This window comes from Dermacentor andersoni, chromosome 2 (genome assembly GCF_023375885.2).
Source record: "Dermacentor andersoni chromosome 2, qqDerAnde1_hic_scaffold, whole genome shotgun sequence".
In the NCBI taxonomy this organism is placed as follows: Eukaryota; Metazoa; Arthropoda; class Arachnida; order Ixodida; family Ixodidae; genus Dermacentor; species Dermacentor andersoni.
In genome coordinates, this window is record NC_092815.1 from 115,614,730 (window position 1) to 115,642,185 (window position 27,456).

Sequence of the window (27,456 nt, forward strand, 5' to 3'; positions counted from 1 at the left end):
CAACGGCACGAAGACAATGAAGTGTAGATGCTTAAATGATGATGATTCTGTAACGAGAACACGGTGACCACGACGACGTGAGGATAATCATATGACAACAAGTGTATGAAGACGATGGCGTGACGACGACATTGTGACAACAAAATTGAACCTGAGATTACGAAGCTGGAATGAAGACGCTCGTACGTCAAAGAATACATGATAGCGACTGCCTGGCGACGAGACAATGATGATAACGAGAGCCAGAATAACGAGAGCCAGAATTCCATGACCACGACGGCATTACGACGGTGGCGTGACAAAAAATACATGATCACTGTAGGACGACGATGGCATGATGACGACAGGATGATGAGAGTCGTATGGCAAAGCTGGAATGACAACGATGTAAAGACGACGGTCTGACCACCGCGAGCACATACCTAGTAGCCCAAGATATTAGACAATTTGGGCCACAAGGTCGGAGTACAAGGCGTGACGACGAGGGCATGACGAGAGTCATATTACAAAGCTGGACTAGCAATGATGCAACAGCCACGACGGCATCACCGCCACGAGCACATACCTAGTAGCCCAAGTAGGCTGTTGTGTCGGCGTAAGAAGACAGACAGACAGACAGACAGACAGACAGACAGACAGACAGACAGACAGACAGACAGACAGACAGACAGACAGACGGACGGACGGACGGACGGACGGACGGACGGACGGACGGACGGACGGACGGACGGACGGACGGACGGACAGACAGACAGACAGACAGACAGACAGACAGACAGACAGACAGACAGACAGACAGACAGACGGACGGACGGACGGACGGACGGACGGACGGACGGACGGACGGACGGACGGACGGACGGACGGACGGACGGACGGACGGACGGACGGACGGTTGAAAACGGTTGACATACGAAAAGAATGCTCATCGGAAATGAGGTGCCAAACCGCCCAACCTATGCAACAGATATGGTTAGCTTATACGGCGGGAGCATAAGAACACTACTTCAGCAGGGTGCACTCATAACCACAGTTTGTCGCCCATGCAGGGATACTAACGCAGATAAATTTTAATCTGTCCTCTCTAGCGAATCTTGCGTATACGCCTCTCATGTGTTTTCGTCGTAGATGGACACCTACAGGCTCCCCCAGTGTTTAAGCTGTCATGTAATATCCATTACTTGCATGCCTGATCTGTTTGCTTAGTACTAGCACATGCTTGCCTTGGGGCTACAATAGCGTGCCTTAGGACTGCAAACGTTGTTACTGTTTAACCATCTACTGAAAACGTGTGCCAAAAGCGGCTAGGGGCCGCTTATGTCATATGTGCTAAGCAGTAGCTGAATTCTGGCCCGGTGCTCACTTTAGAGGCTCCCAGGCAACAATACTTCTCCAAGAGCACATAGAGAAAAATAGGCTTTTGTAGAGCCCTTGCGATAACAACAATTTTTTTCTAATGAATAGTTGTTGGCGCGACAACTGGCGCAATAGCCGCGGTTAACGAGTTTCCACACTTGTTGGTGCTGCAGACACCACGGCAATGTACCTGCCGCAACGGTCTGCGAAGTCATCGCTGATTAGCGAGTACCGCAGAAAAAGGCGAGTTTCCGCCAATAATTCACTCTCGATGAGCAGTTGATTCAAGCAATAATTGATTTCTAGCCTTCGTTACTGTTCTGTAGAACCAAGTACAGGCAGCGGGCGGAAACTCCCTATACATCCCTCGGGACACTCGGTCCGATGCCGATAGGCTGCAGCGCCGCTTTCACCATTGGCGGTTGCCGGATATCCAACTGGAAATAATTCGCAAGCAAAAGAATGCCTCCATGACTTTACCGATGAAGTCAGAAAGTAGAGGGAGAGTGCGCGCCACCGGGAGGAAGAGGCTTGCCGCGAAGCCCTCCTTTCCCACTTCGCATGCAAGCGGGCTGTGTTCGTGCTCTGTTGCAGGTCCGCTGGCCGCGCAACCACATTGGCCAAATCGCGGAACAGAACCCGCTGAAGTGGGCCCTGTTTACGAAGCTCTTTTTTTTTCTACCGCATTTACATTGGAAGCTTCTATTCACATTTTAAAGCACTGGGACGGCGCCTTTACACACCAATGCCGAGCAATTATAATGAAATATATTTATACAGCAAACCGTCGTTCCCTACCAATATTCCCATGTAATATATTACATTTCATCGTTTCGTGAAAGTAGTCGCTTTGAAATTCCTAACTTGTGGTTAAGTTTAGGGCTGCAATTCATCTTATCCACAGATTACAGTGGGGGTACTATAAAGAAAATAAATTTCTGGCACCATCGATCGTTAATTTTGTTCGCGTGTTGTGAAGTGGATTAACTAAAGCTGGCCGATGTCTCAGTCAGCCAAAACTGAACATAAGTAAAGGTTGAACGTTCTTGTATTTATTCACATATTCAGTACTAGAAAGATACTGACCTCCACGAAGATTTATGAGAAGTTTATTTATGACCCACAGAATTTTAAAGTGGATACATGCATCTGCATGAACAGGAGGTAGCCTATAATTGCTCTCATTATTTGAACTACGTGCCGAATGAGGGAGCATATTTCTATAACGCTTACAAGCGCATATAATTTGCCTGCCGCCATTGTTTGCGTCATATTCATATATACAGAAAAGCACGGCGAGTATTAGTTGAGTTGAGTTGAGTGTTTGTAGGCTACTGGTGGGGTTAGCCTTGCAGTAGCTGCCGGCAATTGCTCCACCGTACCGACACTTAAAGTACATAAATCATATAAATCAAACACAGACCTCACAACTACATATAGTCACTCCTAAGGTCACCATGTGGAGGCCAAATCCGTGTTCTGCAGATAATTTAAAAAAAGGCGAGAGACCTCCTTCCTATCTAACTGGTTCCCGCGGGGGAAAACAATGTCCTGAAGAGAACTGTGGGGAATTCCTGTCTTCTTGAGGGACCCGAATAACACACTCCTTTCCGCGTTATATAGAGTACAGCACATAAGGTAATGTTCTATGTCACCGCACACACCACATGGTGTACATAATGGAGACAACGCCAGGCCAGTCTTATACATCCACGCAGGGGTACGAGCAGAGCCCGTGCGAATGCGGAGCAGTAGAGTGGCTTGGTTTCTTTTGAGACCTTTAGTCACACATGGCTTGTGAGGTGAGCTCCACAAAGAGCTGAAGTGGCACGACACCGCTTCTCTGAAGAGTCTCTTGTCCTCTTGAGGCACTTTCCTCAAAGGATTCCCAGACAGCGCTCTATGGTCGAGGCTGTCCGCCATCTCGTTGCCTATGATACCTATGTGCGAGGGCACCCATTGGAATCGTATGGAGAAGCCTTTGATATGGAGATTGTGCACCGAGCGTAGGGAGCTTAGACATAAAGCATCAGTAGGGAACCCGTGCTCTAACCTTTGAAGGGCGGATTTCGAATCTGTAAGAATGACAACAGGTTGAGGCGTACAAAATCGTAGCTTCTTTAGAGCTGCCTCAATGGCAACGATTTCGGCCGTTGTGGAGGACACGACTGCAGTGAAGCGAACCGACCAATCATACTTCAAAGAGGGAATGTGAAAAGCAGGTCCACTAGATCCTCTGACCTTGTCCACAGAGCCATCAATAAAAATTTAAAGATGACGTGCATTTTCAGTTTCAAGATGTTCCAGTACGAGCGAACGCGTTGCCGCCAAAGGAGAACTCCGCCTTGCACGAACGTGAGGAATTGTCAACGAACAATCGAGGCTCGCGAAACACCAAGGTGGTTTCAACCTCTTAGTTCGACCTCTAGCGTCAAAACCCAGGTAACCAAGAGTATTAAGCGCCAAGTTTAGGATACTGTTTTGACACAACAGCAACGCAAGGAACCGACCATTCACACACACACAAAAAAAAAAAACTTAATAGCATTCTTCATCATATGGGGGATTACAAGTTCGCACTTAATTCGCATTAAATACTGTATACTTATATTCCTGGTATTATTATATACATTTTTGCCGGCAAAACCAATAACATTGCGCCTCGTCTATAATGCAGGTGCTCAAACATTTGCACACACCGAAGCTGTGCCTGAAGCAAGACAATTGAGCTTAAGGTACTGTCTACGCTCCAAAATTCGGATAAAATAGAGAGCTTCAACCTTTTTCAGTATGATATCTCAGCAATGGTGCATCAAAACGCAACAAGAAATTAAGTTCGTCCATCCTTTTGCCGTTATTGCTCTTGAACTTTGATAAAACATCACTGTTTCTTTTTCTATTTACTTTAGCCTTGGCCGTATGTGTTGACAAAGCGAAGAGTGCACAAAATTCAGTACAAGTATTTCACCGGCAGATGCAGATGAGCTGCTGTCATGACGAATGGGTCGAGCGACACTGCTTCTATGTCAGTCCACCGAGGCTTGCACAGAACTGGTTTACTCATAAAAAAATGAATACCTGCTCAGAAAATACAGTGAAATACTTCTGCTTGCCTGCTGCCATTAGGAAATCTGAAAAACTACGCTGAGCTCAGTAAAAACTTCAGTCGTGGTCCATTTCAGGCAGCTTAGCGCGACGAGAGCCGTCTGCGGCAGGAAGTATAAACACGCCGGTGCGTTTGCGTTCACTGTCGATGCACAGCAAACGGTCATGTGCCTGATGCAACCAGCGTTGAGAAGTGTCAGTAAGGAAAATATACCCAAAAAGAAAGACTGTTGCACTTATATGATAGAAAATTGTGGCTACAAATCTTAGTGTTCGCCTTCGTAGCCCAAGCTCCGGAGCCGTGTAGCTGCGGAGGCGAAGACAGGCCACGAAGCTTTTGCGTATGAACGGCTAATGTTAGAGCTACGAGACCATAACAAAGCAGCGTCGGAAATGTACAGTGCTCAGCGATTGGAACACAATGCTCGGAGCGCGCGGCAGCCACCGTCTTCTTTTTTTATTCTTCTTTTCTTTGCGCCACAGCTGAGCACTAGGTGATCACTGTGGGACCAAATGCAGTCAAAATGTGGGACAAAGGTTATCGCTATCACTGTGTACCACGATCCATTAGCTCGGTGACCCAATCACTTACAGGGGGTGCAAGAAGCGCCAGCGAGTCATGCGCTTCGAGTATCGTGTTTCAATTGCGGAGCGCTGTAGTACGGTTGCCTACAGACCACGCGCACCCAGTCTTTCCACCGTTCCATCTGGTGGGACCGCAAAGAAAAACGATTGAAGTGAATGGCCTAAATAGCTTTATTAATCTTTCAGTGACTGTTTGTGCATCGAAAAACGCAGCCTGTTCGATCAGCTTTGGTTTCACTTGGTATTTCGGCAACGCAAAACCGAAGAAAACGACGGAACACAGATAAACGTAGCTGGCGGCAGCGCCTTCTGGGACCGAACCGGTCGTCACATACCATTACATTCGTGGCTCCACCACATGAAGGCGCCACGGGTCCAAACTCATCCCAAGCCCGGTGCCTATAGGGCGTCACGGGAGGCATAGACTTAGCTGGGGTACTCGCCAAATAATGCTTCCGTACGCTGCTGTCCATGGCTCAAATTACAGTCAGAATGTTTTCTTTTTTGCAACGCAACCAAGCATCTACTATTACACCAATACAACCATTACATGCGTTAAATAGACCAAATATGCATTTATTTTGCAGATATAAGGCATCACGGGACGGACAAATTATGCTGGCATACTCATCCAGGAGCGCTTACGTATTAATACGTAAAAAATGTTATTATGGGCTTCAGCGTAAGTACAAGTAATGATAGAAGTTGCAAAAGGGTATATTTTTTTCGCCGTAAAAATTATTGTTTAGAAATTCATTACGATGAAACACGTCACTTATGTATAGTGGTTGGTGTGGTGATGTTAAACGTTGTGCGACACTTAAACAAGTGGTGCTGTAAGGAGCAGGTGGCTTAATAATGGTAGTACGTGTTCTTTTTCGACATTACTTGGTTGTGCGATGATGGCCCAAAATAATAGGACATCATTTCTTGTATTCGATGCAGGATCCCAACTGCCCATCATTTTTCGAAAAGATTCTTTCCGGCACCAAAATCAGTTTTACTTGAAAATATTGATGTAGACATGTGAACACCTAATGCGGCATCAATAACTAGTCACTATAAGGACTCTGTAGATTTTGCCTATCTTCCAGCGTTTTCAACCTACCACCGACACCATTGCAAGAACCTTTTCTCAATAGTGGGAAAAAGAATTTCACCCAGCTGTGAGGTTGTAGTTTTTTCGCCTGCCCATAGATATTTACTAAACTTTTATGTTACATTGTGATGCTGCGCCGTCAGAGAGACAACTTATTAATTCTGTGCACGGTAGGTCTTATTTGAAGCCATTGCAGAAGGCCTAATAAAATGCGAAGACTGCAGTGGTGGTGTATTGGAGACAGCCAGATATGACGATGCACAATGTGACCAGGCATTCGTCTGAGGAGCATCGCATTCTATAGCAAACAACGAGCAGGTGCAATTTTACTTGAGTAATGTCACAGTGATATGGACGAAGTGCATCTTGGACAACAAGGCTAATGTTTTTTCGTAAAGTCCATCAACTCAATATCCTCGCTCAGTGTCGCAACTGTCCCTGGTGTCCCTCAAGCATCTTTCTTGCAGGCGGATGCATTATCCGAGCCTGGAGTCAACAGCATCGAATTGTTCACTTTTAGCTACTGAAGTTTGAGAAAGTTGGTAGGGATTTATATTACGTAAAGCGAGGCCTGCACATACAGATGCAAGTAGGAATGAAACGCTGTTTCTGTTGCCCTTTTCGTTCCTGCTTCCGTCCATCTTTTGCATTTCTGCTTTTTGGTAACGCGAACAAACATTCCACTGCTACTTGAAACGAATCCCCGCTGTGGTAGAGCGCTAAAAAGGTGCTGCAAGATCGTTGACCTTACTCTTCGACTTTTGTCATTGTGAAGAAAATGAACCTGAACACCGCGAACACAGTGTTGCGTGAACTTTTGGACTGATATATAGTGACGTGCATGTCAAGTGCAAGACATATCTCTTAGCGAGCAGGACGGGAAGATATTGCTGTCTTCCTGACAGGCTTCAACTAGAAATGCAAAACGTTCTCTCTTTTTATTTGTACTGAACTTTGACTACATGCACGGTAGTGTCAGGAGGAAAAAAATACACAGCTGTTAGAAAAGCGCGGTCTGCACACGAATACTTTCAAACAGTCGGACCACATGCATGAAAATAAACATACTTACTGTACCCCATCGGCGTATATATCTAGGAGACAACACAAATGGCTTAGGCCTAGTGGCTAAATATGCATGCCCTGAATAAGCTAGTTCAATAAGACTAAGTTTTCGGTGGGAAAGCTACTTCTTACATACTGAACCCTTATACGCGTATTAAAATCTGCACATAATAAGGAGCGGTTGTTAAAAGCCGAAATTGCTGTTCCCTCTAATATTGTTCGCGATTTTACTATTGACTTTTTTTCTTCTCGCGTGCTGTGTGGTTAGGGAGAGCTGTTGTCACGTGAATGCGTCCGATATCTCTCCTTTATATAGCCTGAAATTAAGACTTGGGCCTATGGCTACATAGCTACATAGGGTTTGTATGGCTACAAAGCAAATGATATGCAGCCACTCACGACGTTCTACATATTATTAGCGAAGGCGACTGTCCATGGTTTAACAGCACTTATAAAAGAAAACCATCGCGAATTCGTCTACCCTTTACTGATACCGGAAAACACGAACACGCACGCTAATTCTTATCTGTAGGCCTTTTCAAAGCTTTGCAGCTAATCAAAATTAGACTGAGATTCTATAGCGTGGTCGAAAAGTTGAAGCCTTAAAACTTGGTGGAACCTTGAACCTTGAATATCTGGCACGCCGGCTATTCGATATATACAATATCTGAAAATAAGTAATTTGCGTAGCCCAAATTTGCGTTGCAGTTCGCCTTTAAACATTTGCTCTCGCCTTAAACGTTTCTTTTTCAAGCATGGTTGAATAGTGCAGGACCAATATAGTTATCAAGAAAGTAGTCTATGCAGAAAGCAAAATACATGCGGTAATGCATGCGCTCAAGACCGAGTGTCATCTCTAATGTGTATGTGCCTACTTTCACTCCCGAAAAAAAATATTCCGTGTTGCAAATGAGCGGGTACAAAATAATGACGACCAAGGGCGCCTTTGCCCCTGTAAATGTCGTCAATAATGTTATTTCCCAATTTTGTATCTATGCTCCTATAAGTGTGCTTAATGAATGTTCAACAGTAATAAATTTAGAAAGCGCGGTCCTGAAGCCAGGTTTTAATAATGCGGTGGCGTCATTGAGTGAGGCGTAGATTGGCACGTAAATTATGGCACACAATGGCATCGCAATATTTTCTCCTTGTGGCTTCCGCTGCTATAGCTGAGTCTAAACCGATCGGAACGAAAAATGGTTTATTGACTCCGCCATTGGCAGGTAAGTAGGCAAGTAACAGGAATATAAGAGCAAAAGCGTTAGGTAATGTATTATTGGTCAAGTGGCATGGGCATCATCATAAATGATATCATAACTAAGTTGGAGATGCTAGTGTGCATGTCTCTTTGAAACGCCATCCATCGGCGTAATGAAGGTTTTCGGTGTCGTTTCAATATTAAACATGCATCCATTTTTCATTATATCCATAACTCATGTCTGTGCGTAAATTACAACTGTTTTGTCGCGTTTCAGCTTTTGCGGCATACCGCAGGCGAGAACGCAATTAATATTGTTTCGTTACAAGCTCACGCATCACGTATACTACAGGACCACATGTACCTATATATGCATAGCTGCAATAATTCACCACAAATTTCCAGCCTCTGAAACGGAATGAAGAATATTTTGTTTTCTCTCGGCTTTCATATTTAAGGTACCCTCACAACCAGGTGCATTCCGCAAAAAAAGAAAAAAAAATGTGCACATTTTCTTGTTTCATCAATTCTCGCAAGCAACGACGCTCGATGTCTTTGTTTCCTTGTGTTAAGTGCTTTACGTAGAGAACTTCCGTGTATTTAAATCCTGTAAACGCGCCTAAGTCGGCTACACACACACTCGGAGACCGCTCTATCTTACTCTGTTCAAGCAATTTTCATATACTGTTGTTTTCATGCAAGGCTCTGTCCAATTACAACCAGTCAGCAGTATGCTGGCTGTGCGAGATATTGGGCACGAACCTGCCAACGAAAGCAGACAATTTTACGTTAATAAAACCAAGTGAATGTTGTTCGAACTACTCTTGATAAACCGGCAGTGATCTTTTAGGGTTCGTAATTCAACAACGTAAATAAAGGTAATTAGCTAACTTTTTATTGATGTGCCAACTCACGAGATGATGGATCGGGAGTTGTTTCGAACAAAAGAAACGCCAAAAAATGTTTCGAGCAAGGTAGACATCACGTCTTTATCTTCTCCGGTAAAAAAGGAAAATCGCCGACGGCCTAGTAACGTTAATTTCGTGTTACCTCTTGCCTCGGCAGCCTGAAAATGACGTAGTGACAAATAAATGTGCACGTAAATAAATTTGAAAAATATGAGACTACGCCCCCGTGCGCACGCGACAGCAGCGTTATGAGACAGTGTATGGGAACGTACTGTTAAATAATTATTTGTAAATACCTTTATTCACTTAATTGGATAAAAGGGCCGGAAAAGTACTGATTGTTTCTCAGGAAGACTCCAAAAAGCATATACTCGGTCATATTCACGTAAAAAACAAACCAAAGATGAAGCTTCGTGCATGATACCTTGGAAAAAGACAGAGACAAAAGAAAGGGGAAAGGTAGGGAAGTTAACCAGATGGGGTACATCCGGTTTGCCACCGTACGCTGCGGAGAGAGGGGAGGGGGAGGTAAAGTTATAGCAAAGTAGAGATAAAGAAAGAAAGGAGCATAGACATACAATCACAGTTAAATACTGTCACCATATACCGTCACCACACAGCACAGTAGCACTTGCAGCACTATAAACATCTGTTCAGGCTACAGCTATTTGTCCAATTCTGTTGCCCTTAAAAAGTGCAACAGTGCCCTCGTCGCCCTCCGCTGCGCTGGTTTGTCATATCGGCATTGTAAAATAAGTTCTTCTGTTAGAGGTCTTTGGTCGAAATGCGCTGTCGCGATTTCGAGCGATCGTCTCTAAATTGTAGCGAGGACAGTCACAGAGAAGGTGTGGAAGAGACTCCTCGCTACCACAATCATCACACGAGGCGTCGTCGGCCCATCCGATTCGGAATGCAAAGGACTTAGTGAAACCCCCCCTGGCTATTATCGACAAAACAGGATAGCTTTGCGACGGCAGCAGCCCGCTGGAATGCAAAGGCGTAGAGAGGAGGCTAGGTTATGCAGTCGGTTATTTTGAAAACTGCCTGCGTTCCACAAGGGGAATGTGATATCACGGGTGAGCATTCTAATTTTTCTAGTGGCATCTGTTCTTGATAACGGTATAGGCTCCTCTTCGTCGCCTTGAAGAGCCAACTGAGCAGCGTTGTCGGCGTGTTCGTTCCCTTTGACACCGCATTGACTTGGAAACCACTGAAATGTCACGTGGTGTCCTTTCGCAGTCAAGGTATGGAGTTGTTCTCTAATCTCGACTACCAGTTGGTGTGGTCCAGGCCGCAGGGCTGATAGCAAAGACTGCAGTGCTGCCTTCGAATCACTGAATATTGACAATCTTCGAGGTTATTCTTGGTTGACAAGATGAAGTGCAGCGCGAAGAACTGCAAGTTCCGCAGCCGTTGGTGTCGTTGGGTGACACGTCTTAAACTGATGGTGGGGGCTTTCGCTGGGAAAACCACGGCTCCAGAGGAACACTGAGGAGTTGCCGATCCGTCAGTATCAATATGCACGTGGTCGGCGTACCTTTCGTGCAAAAGGAGGAGAGTAAGTTGTTTAAGAGCAGGTGATGACAGCTCAGATTTTTTCCTGATTCCTGACGCGGTGAGGGGCACTGTAGGTCGAGCCAAACACCATGAAGCAATCGATGGCTTAGTTGAGGGGGTGAGGTCTGATGAAAGGCGTGTGTAATAATCCGAAATCGTACCACAAAAGGATGCCTGCGGCCTTTCTGGCGGTAGTGTTGCCAGATGGTGGGAACGGGCACGGACAAAGTGCCAAATGTGGACTCTCAACTCTTCCATCGCAATGTGCGCCTGTATGGGTTGGTCCCGTGCGATTGCAATAGTCGCCGCTGTCGATGTTCATTTTGGCAAATGAAGACAAACCCTGAGAGCACGAGCTTGTATAGTCTGTAGAGCACGAACATTTCTAGGTAAGTGTTGCTAAGTACGGGCAAACTGTATCTCAAGAAGCCAAGAAAAAAATTGGCAGTGGCTTAGCCCAGCTATGCCAGGATATACGTAGCGTAAAGGTACGGTTATGCTTGCTTAATTTCTTGCCTTGCTTGATAACATAAGCTTATCTGGCTATGGCCTTGTTCACAAATGTGTCCGAGCGGATTGTTCACAAAGTCCGAGAAGAAGACTGTAGACGCACTCGCACTTTCACCGAGTTTAATAGCATGTTCAGTGCACCGACGAGTCTTGGGATCGTCTGTGACACTCTCTTGATCCTGCCGCTGTTGTTGGGAGACCATAGCACGGCGTTGAGCTTCTTGGCGACGTCTTTTGGCTAGGCGTTCTTCGCCTTGCTCCGGTGTCTCGACCGCACGTTTTGCCTTGGCACGCTCGTTCTTTCGACGCTCGACGCCCAACTGCCAAGCGACTACCTCGGTATCTAAAGAATTTAGGAGCAACCGGAGAGGAGGGGGTGTTTTATTAGCTATCAGAAACACCTTCTCATCTTCCCTGATCAGTCGGGATGATAACCTCGAACTATTGTGGACTTGCGCTTACAATGGTACTGGAAATACAATTTTTGGCGTGTGCTATAGGCCGCCGGACAGCCATCCGTCATTCTGCGATTCACTCCGTAAAGCACTAACCGACATCACTGACAAATTCCCTAACGCACCTATTCACCTCTTTGGCGATTTCAATTACCCTAACATTAACTGGCCTCTGCTTTCTGTAACCAACAGGTCACCGTTATCCGAAGCTAAATAATTTATTGACCATATTCTAGACTTCAACCAACATCAGGTGATATCATGTCCTACAAGAGGGGATAACACCCTTGACCTTATGCTCACATCTTGCCCTGATAGCTTAAAGAGCGTTACCACACTACCCGGTCTTAGCGATCAAAACCTCATCCATATCTGCATGACAATAGCGCTTAAGAAAAAGTCACCCACAACAAAAATAATAAAAGATTACAAAAGGGCGGACTTTGACGCCATAAATAACGAACTTCATAAATTTTTTAATAATTTTCAGCAGTCTTATTTATCAAGAACTGTCGATAGCAACTGGGAACTTTATAAGAATGCATTGCTCAGCCTGGAAGCTAGATACATACCAACAGTTCTCGTGAAATCCGACTCTAACAATGAATGGTTTAATAAACGACTGAAAGCTCTCCTTACTAAAAAGAAAAAGCTTTACCGAAAAGCTAAGCTTACAAATAACTCAGAAACATGGGGAAAATACGAACTGTGCGCTAACCAATATTCTCAGGAGCTGACGATAGCCAAAGATAACTTCTTTAATCATGACCTTCTGACGATTCTACGATGAAACCCCAACAAATTCTCGCGCCTACTTTCAGTAAAGACACATTCTAGACAGACTGAACTAACAGATCCGGATGGTAATCTCATTAACTCTGAGAAATGCGTGTCAGCTCTTAACGACTACTTCACCTCAGTTTTCTCCAACACTAATGACACTCTCATTGAATCAATACCTGCCCTCCCAGTAAAATTAATGCCAGACATCAAGATCAACCCTGATGGTATATGTAGCCTCATTAGTTCACTCAAACTAACCACCTCAGCCGGGTGTGATGGAATTAACGCCAAAATACTAGTTAACACCAGTAAAATTTCTAGCCAGGTACTACATCTAATATTTACGCAATCCTTAAAGACTGAAAGCTTGCCCGACGACTGGAAAAAGGCCCATGTCGTACCAATCTTCAAGAATGGCGACCGCTCCCGTGCTATAAATTATCGCCCAATTTCTCTCACCAGCATTCCTTCTGAACTTCTGGAACATATAATCTCATCCAACCTAATGTCACACCTGGAATATATCAACATCTTTTACCCTCACCAGCATGGCTTCAGAAAACAATTTTCATGCGAGACCCGACTCGCCGAGTTCACCCATGAAATTCTACGTTTCATGGACCTGCATTTGCAGATTGATGCCATTTTCTTGGATTACTCAAAAGCATTCGACCGCGTTTCCCACAATCACTTACTTCAAGAACTCGCATCCATCGGAATCCCAAATATCTTTCTTACCTGGCTGGAACACTTCTTAAAAGGGCGCACACAGTTTACCTCTGCAAATAACCATAATTCATCTCTTAGCAGCGTAACATCGGGTGTGCCGCAGGGCGCTGGTTTATCGCCTCTACTTTTCCTCATCTACATCAATGACTTACCTGCTAACATTAAGAATAAATTACGTCTTTTCGCGGATGACTGTGTCCTATATTCCCCAATCAAAGGCTCGAATGAAATCACCGCACTACAACAGGATCTCGATTCCATCGCAGTATGGTGCGAGAAATGGTACATGCCGCTTAACCTTACTAAATGCAACGCTCTGTCATTCACCCGCAACCACAGCTTAACCAGTCACACCTACACAATAAATTCAGCTCCTATCAATCATGCCCCGTCTTACAAATATCTCAGCGTTCACATGACATCGACACTATCATGGGCAACTCATATTGACACCATCTGTTCTAATGCTTCACGCACCCTTCGATATTTAAAACGCAACCTGAAAGCTGCATCACCAGAAATAAAAAAAGCTAGCATATCTAACATTCGTACGTCCGCAGTTAGAATATGCGTCATCCATCTGGCATCCTTCCCAATCATATCTAACCTATGACATAGAAGCAATACAGAAGCGCGCTGCTCGGTTTATAATTTCCAATTACTCTCGTGATACCAGCATAACCGCACTAAAACGTACACTTGAACTACCATCACTTGCTTCCCGCCGGATCATCTCTCGTCTCTGCTTGCTTCACACCTTCTATTACCATCCACACTCCAGGCATTCCCTGTTAAATCCACCCTTACGGTCATCCCCTCGCTTAAGCCGCAGTCGTCCCATAGCAAACATTAACACCCGATCATCTGCCATGAACACTTCATTCTTCCCCGACGCTATAACCCATTGGAACCATCTCCCAGAAGATATCGTGTCATGCACTGACCGTAAAACGTTCCGCGAAATGTTAAATAACCACCCTGCTTAATTACTGATCCCACTTACCCTTACTCTAACACGATGTTCCTTTTTTTCGCAATTGTCCCTGGCTTGTATTTGTTTATTGTTGTTTCTTTACTGTTCTGTACATTTCTTCTAACATTGTTACAAGGATTAAAGCCCTCTCTTATGTAATGCCTCCGGGCCTTTAAGGTGAAAATAAATGAAATAAATGAAATGAAATGAAATAATATCTGAGAAGTTGATCTAGGCGGAATGAAAGAAAAAATAATCTGAGTATATCCAAGCGACGGCAAACAACATTGCCTGGCTTCTGTCCAGTTACGGGGTATTCGCACATTTTTAAACACTGGCTAAAGTTAGCTGACACACCCTGTATATGGTCGTCCGCATTCTTGCAGTCTACCTAATTATTACCACAAAGTTGTTTGCTTATTCTTAGTTGTTCAACAATTTCTTTTTTTATTTTTTCATTTATTTGTTATTATATTTTTTGCGTCAATTCCCGCAGCAAAATTCGTGGCTTCAGTTTTTGTGTTGCAGTAAACGAAAATATCATGGCGAAAGAAGTTAAGATACGAAGCATGTTTTGTTTAGCCATTGCAAGAAGAAATCAAAAACAGGGCCGAAGTATGTGATGATTGCTATTTATTCCTGTTTGCGCTTTTCCAGTGATTCGAGCGACGCTCCGCCCATGTTATGACCAGTATCGCCTTGTCACGGCGGGCGCATTACGCAAAAGATCAGAATCTAGCAGTGACAATTGTTCCAATTTACCGGGTCAGCAGAACGATGTCAAACAAAGACTTAACTGAGCACTCTGCGTGTGCTGATCGAGCCAGTAGCGGCAACTTTAGATATAACAGACACCGATTGATGCCGACATGAAGAGCAAACTAAAGCCTGGTAAAACAGTTGAAATATTTCCCGTGACTCAAGTCATGAGCTGTGGTGGTCTCTACTGAAGCCCGTCGATGCTGTTGGGTCACCCTTAAAATATTCTCCTGTGATTTTTATTTCGACTTCGATCATTACAAGCATGTGCATACTTCATTGTGTTCGTGCAACAGAGGTCTTAATGCAGGCTTTACGCGATCCTTACGCGCTTCTTTTTTTGCTCGCTTACTCGACACTTGGGAATTCGGCCGCATCAAACTGCAACATGAAGGCATTTACAAGAGTTCCACTTTACCACCGCTTGCAGGCGCATGTTAAGAAGAGTTCCTTCGACATGCATCCGCACCGGGACGAGCTGACATCGTGAGAGGATTACATTGGGCGTCACTTTCAACTTGCCGCCTTAATAAATTCTGCTGAGGGTGCCTTCCGAGAGTAAAACCTAAACAGGAAGGAGATTCGTTGCGAAAATGAGCGCTATACTTAAAGGAATGAGGAGGGCAGTCGTGAATTGCCATAGGTCAGCTCACGAACGCGATGTCTCAGCACAAGTGCGGTGCTTTATCTCGCTTCTGTACAGTAACAGCGATTGTGCAAGCGGTTAAAACTTGAAAGTGCAGAAGTAAGGGAAATACTAACTATTATGGCTCCCTAAAGACAAGCCATGTGGCTTTGTCAGCAATATGGGTCTGAGGAGCTTTGTCAGCAGAACCACCGAAAGAAGCTTTACGTGTGGCACGAAAGTGATTCGCTATGACTTTTGCAGCTTCTTCTCAGCGTCTCTCTAAGCCTATCTGGGGGCCGGAAGAAATTTACTGGGCCGTTAGAAAAAAAGAAAGAAAAAGACACTATAAAAGAGAAAAGAAACGACATCATTTTGCGTTACGGAAGGGGGCGGTGAGATCTGTGGTATGATGTCCTATGCAATAGTAATGCAGCACAAGTCGATCACTTACGAGTACATTCCAAGTAGAGAAACTTTCGCGTTGTCACGTAATAAAAGATACAAAGAACACGAGGCTCTGCTAGATAGCACTTACGCCTAACGATGTCGGAGAAGTTCGCATGTGTGGAAGGCTGGGCGAGTTGGAGAAGTTTGGCTATGCTTCCCTCTCTAACCCCTTCGCTGTGCGTCAGAAGCTCGATACAACCAAGAGGAACTGGAAGATGATTAGTAATGTATCGTTAGAAGTCCATTGGTTAAGGACTGACTTGTTTCTTGCGCGTGGCTATGAAGTACAGTATACCGGTGGGGCCCATAGCCTGAATAGAGGCCATGTGTGACGCCAATTTGAGTAGGCCGTACGTGTACTTTAATATAGGGTTTATTAGGCATCCTGCGACTTATGCATGCGCCATTACAAACTTTGCACTGTCGGTCTGTACTAGTGTCCGAGCGATTCGGCTTGCATCAGCAGCAAATATGGAAGCTTTCAAGCCCTTTTAACGATATATCGAGAGATTTTTACCGAAATACGCCAATTCTTGTTTCCTTTTATTTACACAAGACCATTTATCTGCTTATATCCCTAAAGTTACCATTAATCACTTGGGATTTTCTAATATGCACTTATTGATAGCGCTCAATAACATGGAGATTAATTTTCTGACGTAAAATATGGTCACTATACATTTAAACGAACATTGGACATACACCAAAAAGAGTAATGTGTGGTATTACGTGCACTGACTTCAACACACGCCCCAGATTAGATGTTGCCTGCCTGAGAGAAAGCGAAAAAAATAGGAGTTATTTTTTTTTAAACGAAGGTGTTCATTCTTGGCACTACATCGAAGGCATCGTTCCTTTGCTTCCTCAACTGAACCTAAGGCATGAAATGTAGGGTTGTCAGAGGTCCCACATGTCATTTCCTGCGTTCACCTTTCGTTGCGTTCCTAAGCATTCTTCTCCAAGGCCGTATAGTTGTTCTCTAAGTATTTGGAAGTTTGTCTATTCAACCAAGAGAATGCATTTGTTCTGTTTTCTTTCACTTTTGCGGCTCGTCTACGAGTCTTCCGTCTTAATCGCTCTCCAAACACAGAGCGTCGAGAATGCAGCCATTTATACGTATACATCCGCCTCTGCCAAATTCGTGCCTTTGAATAAGCATCTCTCCTGCAGCCTTCGATCGTCGCCCTGCATCTTGTCCAAATGCCAGGGCGACCGCGCATTTCTTTTGTGTGGCTGCTAACTATGTTAGCACTAATAAAGAAAAAGGTTAGCACAGCCACTTTCGTTGCTCTTTCATACCACTATTCAGCAGCGTGCCCTCTTGCGTGCTGCGTGAGCAAGCGCTCGAGCGATAGAAGCTTATTCCTCAGAAGGGCATGATTCGAGCACGAATGACATTACCCGGAAGCAATGGATGGTGACGCGACAAGGGAAAGTGAACAGGTTTATGCAGGCAAGAAAAAAATCACCATAAGCGAAGAACGCTTCCTTCGTTCAGCAAAGAAGAACGCGGTGCCTTTTCCTGTTACATTATGCGCTGACTAAGCGTCCAGCGGCGCCAGAAGAAGAAATCAAATTTGGCAGCAGCCTGTCATTGCAAAGTTATCTCACCTAATTTTTTTTAGTATAGTGGCGGCCGCGTTAATTTCTGTGAAACACAAAGTATAAGGCACCGTAACCACAAGGGTTTCGTAGGCTAGAAGTCTTCGTAAAAGATAATTTGCGCCAAAGCGGCAAAGTGTACTGGCCTTGCCTAGGAACTCCTCTGCATAGGGACTCCTCCTTTGAAGTGCCCGCTATGCTCGTAGCCTTTCTAGAAAAAAAAAAAAAACGTATACCTTGAAAAAGAATCACGTTGTAGCGTGTGGCTTTTTTGTCTTGACTTGAAACACTTTTATTTAAAAAAAAATTGCAAGCTTGGAGTGAGTCAATAGAGATTATTTATTTGCTCAGACAAACATCACTTCCAACAAAAACGAAACCAATTCACGCACTCATTAGACTAATTATTATTCCATTCCCAGTCACAAACTTTACTGTATATTTGCAAATTGAAAAGATGAAGAAAATAACAATAACACTCTAGTTTTAGGTTTCTACATTTATGAATTACCATGTAGGCTTAAATAACAAGCGAGGGATTAAAAATTATGGGGTTTTACATGCCAAAACCACTTTCTGATTATGAGGCACGCCGTAGTGGAGGACTCTGGAAATTTCGACCGCCTGGGGTTCCTTAACGTGCAGCTAAATCTAAGTACACGGATGTTTTCGCATTTCGCCCCCAACGAAATGCGGCCGCCGTGGCCAGGATTTGATACCGCGACCTTGTGCTCAGCAGCCTAACACCATAGGCACTGAGCAACCACGGCGGCTAGCAAGCGTGAAATAATTCCTGCAATTTACCTCATTGCGCATGCAGCACCGGGACGCCGGCTTTACGTTCAATCCCTCCGTAATGTGAAAGCCTGGCGCATAAAGAAGCTGCCGTCGCACTTCCCTCTTCCCACAAGCTGATTCTGATTGGGCGATTTACACAAACCGTAGCCAGACGCATAGCCGCTGCAGCAGCTAGTGCGAAGTAGAACGTGCTATCGCGCGTTATAGTAAGACTCCTATTTCTTCTTTTTCTACAGCACCCTACTGCGCCACAGGGGCGTGGAACCTCGAGCCGCGCTTTGAGTCCAGCATGCGGGATCCGGTGATTTAATTTCAACGAATAATTTAACGTCAGTCCTCATGGTCTAGAAGGCCATGTTGAAATGGGTTAACATGGAAACATAGGGACCTTTATGTCGACTCCCTTCAACTTTTTTTATATAAACATGAACCGTAATTAAAGCAAGTATTATAATGAAGTTACCTAATCTTCTAACCCCTCACGCACGATGCCGCGCAGGTGCATTGATATTGCAACAGCACGGCGGCGGCGGTGGTCTTCCGTTCTACTGTCGTGCGTATCCCGTGCCCCGAGTCAACTGTTGGTGGGGCGCCGTGGATTGGTGCTTCGCTTACCATGCTTCAGGCTCGGGTTGGATTCATCGTTGAACTGGTTTTTCGTGATTGCTTTTACTACGTCATCGAAAGACGGCAGTCAGAGAGACCAGATTGGAAGAGGGAATCCATAAAAATGGTGTCGCATTTAAGAACTACCCCATTTAAGAACAAACCGCGTAATTGCGCTCCCTCGCAGAGATCGTATTCTTCCCATGCAAAAGAAAGCTAAGCGCAATGAAATAAAAGGAAAGGTGGCAAACAATGCGGCGCATTGCAACATATGGGGTGATCAAGTTTATGTTTAACAATATTTTTAAAAATCGCCGATGACAGATAGCATAAGTACTGTCCTTAAGCTGCATTATTCGAAGAGGCAGACATAACTAGCACAAAAATTCGAAACACTTACATAAGTAAGTATTAGAAGTTCGCTAATTAACGACACATTTCAATTTACGAATTGCATCCGGTGAGTTTGCAAGAAGTGACCAGTTGAAATGAACTTCGAGGAGGGCGCCATATTCGAGATGTCATTTCCCATTAAATTATCAGGGTTTACGTGCCAAAACTACGATCTGATTATGAAGCACGCCGTAGTGGGGGGCGTCGGAATAATTTGGATCAACTGGTATTCATTACCGTGCACCAAATTCTAAGTAGGCATGTGTTTTCGCATGTCGCCCCATTTAAATGCGGCCACGATGGCCAGGATTCGATCCCACGACCTCGTTCTTAGCAGCCCAACACCATAGCCCCTAAGCAGCCACGGCGGCTCTCAGTTCCTATAGACCGTTTTTTCGTAGGCGCTGCCATATTGTGAGCGCAGTGGCGCCGCCTATGAGCAGCGCCATACTGGCTTGGGTGAAAGCGGTCTTTTGCATGGCAGGTGTACGCTCGGCGGTAGGTTTTGGCGTTTGTTTTCACGGTCGTGTGGTCTGTTGAGTATGACGTGCGTCTTCTACGTGGTAAACGGTTCTGTGAAACGTGCTGGAGTGGTTTAAGGCGTGATGGCCGGAATTTCTGCTGGCGTTGAGGTGGACGGAACACGCAGCGCGATGTGTGCGCGCATACTTGAGCCTACAATCAGCCTCGGAGATCAATTGTGTATTTCCGAATGTTCGAATCAGTAATGTTACCTTATTGCAGTATTATCCTGTATTTCTAAGCTGCGGTTTAGGAGCCATGAAACATACGCGACGATCGTTCTGTTACAATAGGAGCTGTGCTGTTATACTTTGACAAGCGTTCAAACTGTTCGCTGCAGGTCACATTGCGTAACTACTTGGTTGGATGGATGAGGTTTCCACCCATGAATAAAATAGTTTTGGCTAGTAATAGCAGCATACCTTACAGTCTGAATTAAGCTTGTCCAGCAAAGCAACCGTTTACGAACTGTGCGAGCGTCCTAAGCAGTAGTGGGTGCTGGATTACAGATATCTCTGTTCTATATAGCGCATGGTCCAAGCATACGGCATCAGCGGGTATATATTTATAAACGTTGTGCGGCGTTAGCCCGTTTTCTCTTGCTTTTTAGAGAAAGAGGATGATAACCGAATTTCTTTTTGGTTATGTTCGTTCATTTCTCTACCACGCACTGACACTTATTACGGAAATTTTGCGCTCAAAAATAGCCATCGCATTCTTTTTATGCGAACCCTCTCATATATTATGGCTGTATACAGGCCAAAAAGGCAATGCCGAAGCACACAGCTTATATATGTATCGTGCTGGCTCACCAACCGCAGTGATCGCTATGTTGAGCAGCGCCATGGGCCTCATGCAGCAAGGCTAGCGTAGACATAATTTCAAGCATACTAGACTTGAAATGCGTGAGAATGATGCCAGTGTACCACAAATATTTGATAGCGCCTGCCGCTCAGCTGTTTCGTGGTTGCCTCAGGTTGGCCGTGCAGGAGCATCCGCTCTTATGTTTTATGTTTTACTCCCTACGCCAATCGATCAGACAGTGAGCTGATTTACCATTTAATGCTGGTAATACAGAGACGCCGGTTTTCTTTGTTGAATTAAAATCGATATAAGCAAAATAGTAAACAACACATACACGCACCGCGACTGATAATGCGCGTACACCGCGGCTGATTATGCGCGTCACATTTTTACGCCCCCAAGACATATTTCTGCCCGCAGTAGTTACCGATGCACTGAAAGGCTTCCCTGACGACCTTATATGAACGAACATGGCGTAAATTTCACAAAGTACGATCTAAAACATCTCGAAATCGTTCCGCAGCACGCGACAGCAATACTTTCAAGCAGCGCCGCGCCGGATCGCCCAAGCCAGAGAGGAGGAAAGGCTCTCCACGCGCCCTATCCTCCTCGCCCGATGAAACGGTCTATAGTGTGGGACCAAATACATGGGCGTTCGTTTTTGTGCTTCAGTGCATAAAAGAGCGTTTTGTTAAAAAGGGAAATGGAACAAAGCACTCATCCAGTACATTTTGTGAGCTGCAACTGTACCTTAAGGTAATTAATAAGGAAGTGAACTAGTGGAATTTGGTTAATTCTTTTAATATGTATTTCGATTTCTCTTGGAAGTACTGTCCGCCTCAGAATAATTCATCTTAAAGTCAAGAATTATGTTATCTGGAAGAGGCAATTTGGTCAGCGGCGGAGAAGATGCATTCGATTTCTATGAATAATAAATACACCACTACATTTATTCTTACGTCTACAATGATATTTGTTTCGAACACTCTTCAACGCCTCCTTGTTTTGCTTAATGTGACTTCTCAGAACTTTCTGACATGAATTACGTGAAACACGTTTTCAAGTCATGCAACCTGGGAGGGTGCCTGCCGTGACTCATTACACGAAACAAATGTATCGAGAAACATGGGCAATTATCTACACTAAAACAACCTTTGTATTCATCACTACATATATAGTATGTAAAACATGGTGTGTTAGGGTTGTTAAAATTGCTTTTGTAACATATCAGCTTGATTTCCGTCACCTGTAACAATTCTAACGAATACTTAGGGACTCAATTGCTTCTCTTGTTTACTAGGATAGTCGCACGATGGATCCTAGTTCAACATTGCTCGCACAAGGAAGATGGCGCGAGTGCGAAAGTGTTAACCAGCTAAATTTCAACTTGAACGTTTGAAACAAGGGTACACTAGTCTTCCTTAAATATTTGCATAATAATTTCTAAACAGACTCCAAAACTACACCAGCAGTTCTGCAAGCATAGCCGTTCTCAAATATCAGTTTCTTTGTAAGCTCGCTTGCTAACATATAAACGCACTGTCATTTAAGGTTTCAATGCACAGGGAATAACCTGCGTAGTTTTATATGCTTGCTTATAACTTACAAGGTGTTGTCGCTAGCGTGAATACACAGATCAAGCTAACATGGCCAACAAGGACGGTTGAGGCGCAAGTAAACGCGAGCGTAAGCTTTACATTTTCTCTGATTTGGAATAAAAGATATGCTTTTTATCTGTTTTAGCTACTCAAGTTATGGCTGGGTTTCCTTCTTTTGGAGCTACAGTTGCGGAGAACAGACAAGGTGTGTTGAAACGTAGCAATAACAACACCAGTAGTTCCTGTTCACGGGCATCCTTTAGACTTAGTGTTAGACTCGCGACAAAGTCAATACTGGATTCGTTACAAAGAAAACATGGAAGAAAATTCACAGCCCTGCCCCAGAAGAAGCTCTTCGCTGAAAAGAGCACATGTCACACATCTGAGAAAAAATTCCCTTTGTTCACTACCTTATTTTTTCTCTGGGATCTCTTAAAACCTAGTGATGTGGAGCCCTTTTTATGTTTCCAGCCTTGCTTACCGGTGACAAACAAACTAGGTGGGCGAACTCCACAGTCCACGTTTCGATGTACGTTCCCCAAGGAGTGAGCCGTTCGCCTGCGGCACTCAAGACAAGCGCTACTCGTCACAGTAGACTCAACACAAAACATTTCTTGATGTTTGAAGCGCTCCGTTCGAGAAGCGTCCGCGAAGAGGCGTCTTCGTTTTGCAGCTTTCTCTTTTAGCAGCTTCTGTGTGCGTTGTCAGAGGCGTTTTCTCACGAACAACAAAGCCAACTCAGCATCCGCCAGCCCTCCCATTCCTTTGTTTGTTTGATTTCAATTTTGTTGTTCGCTCTTTTCAAACGCCTATTACGCCTTTCACCGTCAAAGTAAACAATATATCGCATGAGATGCCCCTAACACCACGGTCCTGTTAACTTATAAGCACTTTCTTCCATAGACACAAGCGCCGATTCTCGACTGTTCAATTCGTGAATATATACACAGAACCGCTAGGTTATGGGACGAAACATCTTGATTTGCCATTACATGCGCCATCAATTCGCAGGTGCATGGCTATGTTGTTAAATACCGTAGTGGCCCCGGGCCCATTTTGTTGAGCATTTTTGTGCCCAGAAGGCGTCCACGGGAGTTTGAATGGCGCAGCCTCCTGCCCAAGCGATTATTTCCTGAAGAAAGCCATATCGTGCGCCAACTGGGGGACGCCTGTACAAAATTTTACCGGCACGTAAGTGTAGGCAGCCGGTTTTCAATGAATGAGCTGCCAAGAAAACGTTGTCGGTGTTGTTCCTGTGTCAAGTCAACCTAAAATTTAAGGGCCCATATTTCTCATGCATAACGATAAACTGCAACGACGCAACCCAGCTGAGCAGCAGCCTGGTTCTTCAGCTTTGGCGCGGCTCTTTTAGTGGCTATGCAAATGAACACAGACTTTCTTCCTTCGTCCAAATGTACAAGCTCACTTGTGGATTTTTATACAAAAAGGGATAATTATGGCCGATATCACCTTTTTATTCAAACTTCTTTCTTCAACCGATCCACAGATATTAGCATGCACTCAAAAGACGCCTTGAGTATCAGTAACCATAACAGGTCTTAAAGGGAAGCTGAAAGGTTTTCCAGAAAAAATGAGTGAACATCTGTACAAAATGGGTTTCAACGCTCCGAATTTGAATATCGGATCGAAATTGAGCAAAAGAAAGCGCAAATACATTTTATTTCGACGAAAAGTGCAGCAGCGGACACGCCCAGCTCGCGCGTCTCGTTTCCGCCTGTGATTGGTCGGGCGCCTCGTGACGTCAACACTAGTAACCGACCGCTGCCGCTACACATGAAGCGCAGTACTAGGTAGTTTGGTGCTGTTTTTCTGAGACGGTAATGGAAAATTTAGAGAGACTGCGTTTTTCTGAGGAGTTCGGCGTTACTCCCTACATGTACGAGCCGATTGCGAACAGCCGGCCTCTCGAAGAAGCAAACGATGCTGGTGCGAGCAGTGCTTTCGACGCGAACGAAAGCAAAGTCTTGGGATCTCCTCGTGTTGGAAATGCTCTTTGGTGAGTATGTTTTTTGCAAAGCGATCTAGTGATCTCGCCGATCTTTCGCCGATCTAGTGAGCTCGTTTCCGGTCAAACAACTGTAGTGTTGTGTTCCTGCATGCCTCCTCGTGGAACGCAAGCGGGGATGCGATCGTCGGCATTCGTGCGCTGTCCAAAGCTGTCAGCAATCTACAAAGACGGTTTAAACGCGTGAAAAGCTTCCCGGTTCATGCAGTACGTGTAGTGACCTTCATCTGTTGACTACCACGTTGACTACCACTCACGTTGATTACCACTCACGTTGACTACCACGCACGTTGACTACCACTCTACATACACGCAGACGCACCAACAAAGGAATGCAGGGTCGATCGAAGCAGATTACGATGGCACGCACGCAGAAACAAGCGCGGTCAGGCACGGTGGTGGACGCTGCGAAGGAACGAAACACTAGAGTTGACGTCACAACACCGCGGTTTCCGGTCTCCGCTCGCATCGTCAGCGTCAGCAGCAGCGCGCGGCATCCGACGGGGGCGGAGCTACAGCGCGATTTCAACCGACGATTACGTCGCTCCTAATTGAAAAAAAAACCCAAATTTTATCTACATGGTTTATAAGGTTCCCGCATCCGTATATGAGCGTCTTATTGAATTCGACAGACTCTTCAGCTTCTCTTTAATGCATTACTACTAGTTTTTGCATCGAATCAGCTATCATTTGTTTCCGTGTTACAAAACAGTTATAAGCATCATATAAACCCATGAAACGGTGTGCTCCTGGGGCTAACCCTAATGTTGTTATAAATGTCAGTCTTAAATAGATGCTTTACTCATTGAAATGAAATTGATATTAAAGCACGAATTGGGGGCAAATGTCCTTCAAATGTAGCTACAACATAACATTAACTTTAGGGCATTGCCTCTCTGACATGACTGTTTCAATTTTATTGACGCCTAGAAAGAGTGTATGGGACAAGAAAATTAGACGTGCTAGTGTGCTATTATTTTCGAGATAACGTGTTTCTTAGCATTGCTATATGCCTTATATGTAGACTGCTGTTATATACATTTGTAATATCATGTAAAGCATTCAACGGTACTACACACTAGCCGTGAAACACACTTTCAACCTGGGGCCGTATAACGTAAAACTATTCCAATATGTTTTTATTCCAATCTCCTGACGTCAAATTTGCGTAACCCCCGACGCAAGCATCGGGTGGTCACCCGCAGGGCTGTCTGAAAAGACCAATCAAATGATCCCCTTCTTCATAGGAGGTCACTTTTGTTTGCTTGAAAAACGAATAACATTGCCTGCACTGAGCGTCTTGTCTTATCTAATTGGCTCACAAGAGGCGTGGAGCATGCTCAAGTGGAGAGGGATTTGATGGGGCCGAGCCACTGCACGGAATATCGATAACAGTATTAAGAGGGTGGTGCCGGCGTCTGCGATTGGTCAGCTTTCTCTTACTTAGCTTGCGGTGGCTCGTCGACAATCGCGGCGGCATGCAATGGAAGCTTAAGAATGTCGCTAAAACGGATCCTCAGCAAAGAAGAGTTGGCAGAACGAGGTCGTAAACCTGCCGAAAGTTCTCGAAAACGTTACACGGCCACGCAAAAAGTTTTATTACACGCAAATAAAGCCATGCTCTCCGGCAGGGGCGAGTAGCCAGTGCCGGAGCGATCGGCGGCAACCATCTTTTATTCCTTTCGGAATGGGGCAGCCTGCCGCTATTCAGAAGAAAGTTGAGTTTTGTTCGGCATGTTAATGCATCTTTAACGGGTACGCGTCACTTTCACGCGGTAAGTTCTTGCGGTTTTGTAACGTCGCGTAAGAGGCAGGTGAAGTGGGTGCAGCCCGAAAGCTTTTGACCAATAGCTGAGGGCTAATGGCAAAAAGGCATCGAATCAGAAATAACTATTTTGGTTTTGTTCGGTCAAATTATGCATAATCAGTGTGTACACGTCATATCAGTTGGGGAGCTATCGCGGTTTTCGTGACGTGGCGTGACAGACAGCTGAAGTGGGGGTGGGCCAAAAAAGTTTTTGACCAATCGCGGTGAGCTGATTGCAGAATTGGAATAGAAACGTTTGGAATAGTTTTACGTTATAGCGCCCCTGGCAATGAATAAAAGTCGTATTCTTGGCACCACCCATTAAGAATTAATTCTTAATAAACGAAGGGAAGTTGTTTTATGGTTTTATCATGAGTTTGCATTATGGGGTTTTACGTGCCAAAACCATGACCTGATTATGAGGCACGCCGTAGTGGGGGCCTCCGGAAATTTGGGCCACCTGGGGTTCTTTAACGTGCATCTAAATCTCAGTACACGGGTGTTCTCGCATTTCGCCCCCATCGAAATGCGGCCGCCGGAACCGGCATTCGATCCCACGGCCTCGTGCTAAGCAGCGCAACACCATAGCCACTAAGCAACCACGGCGGGTTATTACGAGTTTCAGTGAACCGAATACATAAATTGTAACTTGCTATGTCCGCACGGCACACATTGTGGGCTGAAAACCGAAATTTCTCCCAGCACTTGGAGGCTTTCTTGATCTCAGATCTAAGCTACGTCTTTCATAATTCAATATTTGTTTTACTTGCGCACTGTTATATATGACAACGCCATTTATCTCCGGAAAAAAAGAAGAAGATTGTACGCCTTCTGTCAGGCTCACTGATGTTGAAATTAGGTTCGCAAGAGATGCTCGTGCATGTCTAGTAATTTGAAGAAAATGTGAGGCTATATTTAGATCAAAGAGTCTATTAATTAGTTTTCCAAACATAGTTTTTCACACCGTCGCAATGTATCGGCTTGTCCACATTCAAATATGTGATATCATCTAATAATATATCACTTGGTCGTTTGCGCTTTTTTGTGCCCGTTTGTACTACCCTAATTTGCCGTACACAGCGCAAGAAAATGTGGGCATCAATATATTATGTCCTTGCTTTATAGCGTACACATATTTTTTCA

At 44.7% G+C, this 27,456-nt stretch overlaps 2 long non-coding RNA genes across 2 annotated transcripts in view; one reads left to right on the forward strand and one right to left on the reverse strand.

Moving 5' to 3' along the window:
- Nucleotides 1-27,456, reverse strand: part of LOC140215947 (uncharacterized) — a 521,743-nt gene that overhangs the window by 174,881 nt on the left and 319,406 nt on the right. The window lies entirely within an intron of this gene.
- The window catches only part of LOC129387540 (uncharacterized), a 73,615-nt gene that overhangs the window by 32,766 nt on the left and 13,393 nt on the right, over nucleotides 1-27,456 (forward strand). Inside the window, exon 2 of the long non-coding RNA XR_008614705.1 lies at nucleotides 5,634-5,728. This is a non-coding gene — a long non-coding RNA (uncharacterized lncRNA). The remainder of the gene's footprint in view (nucleotides 1-5,633; nucleotides 5,729-27,456) is intronic.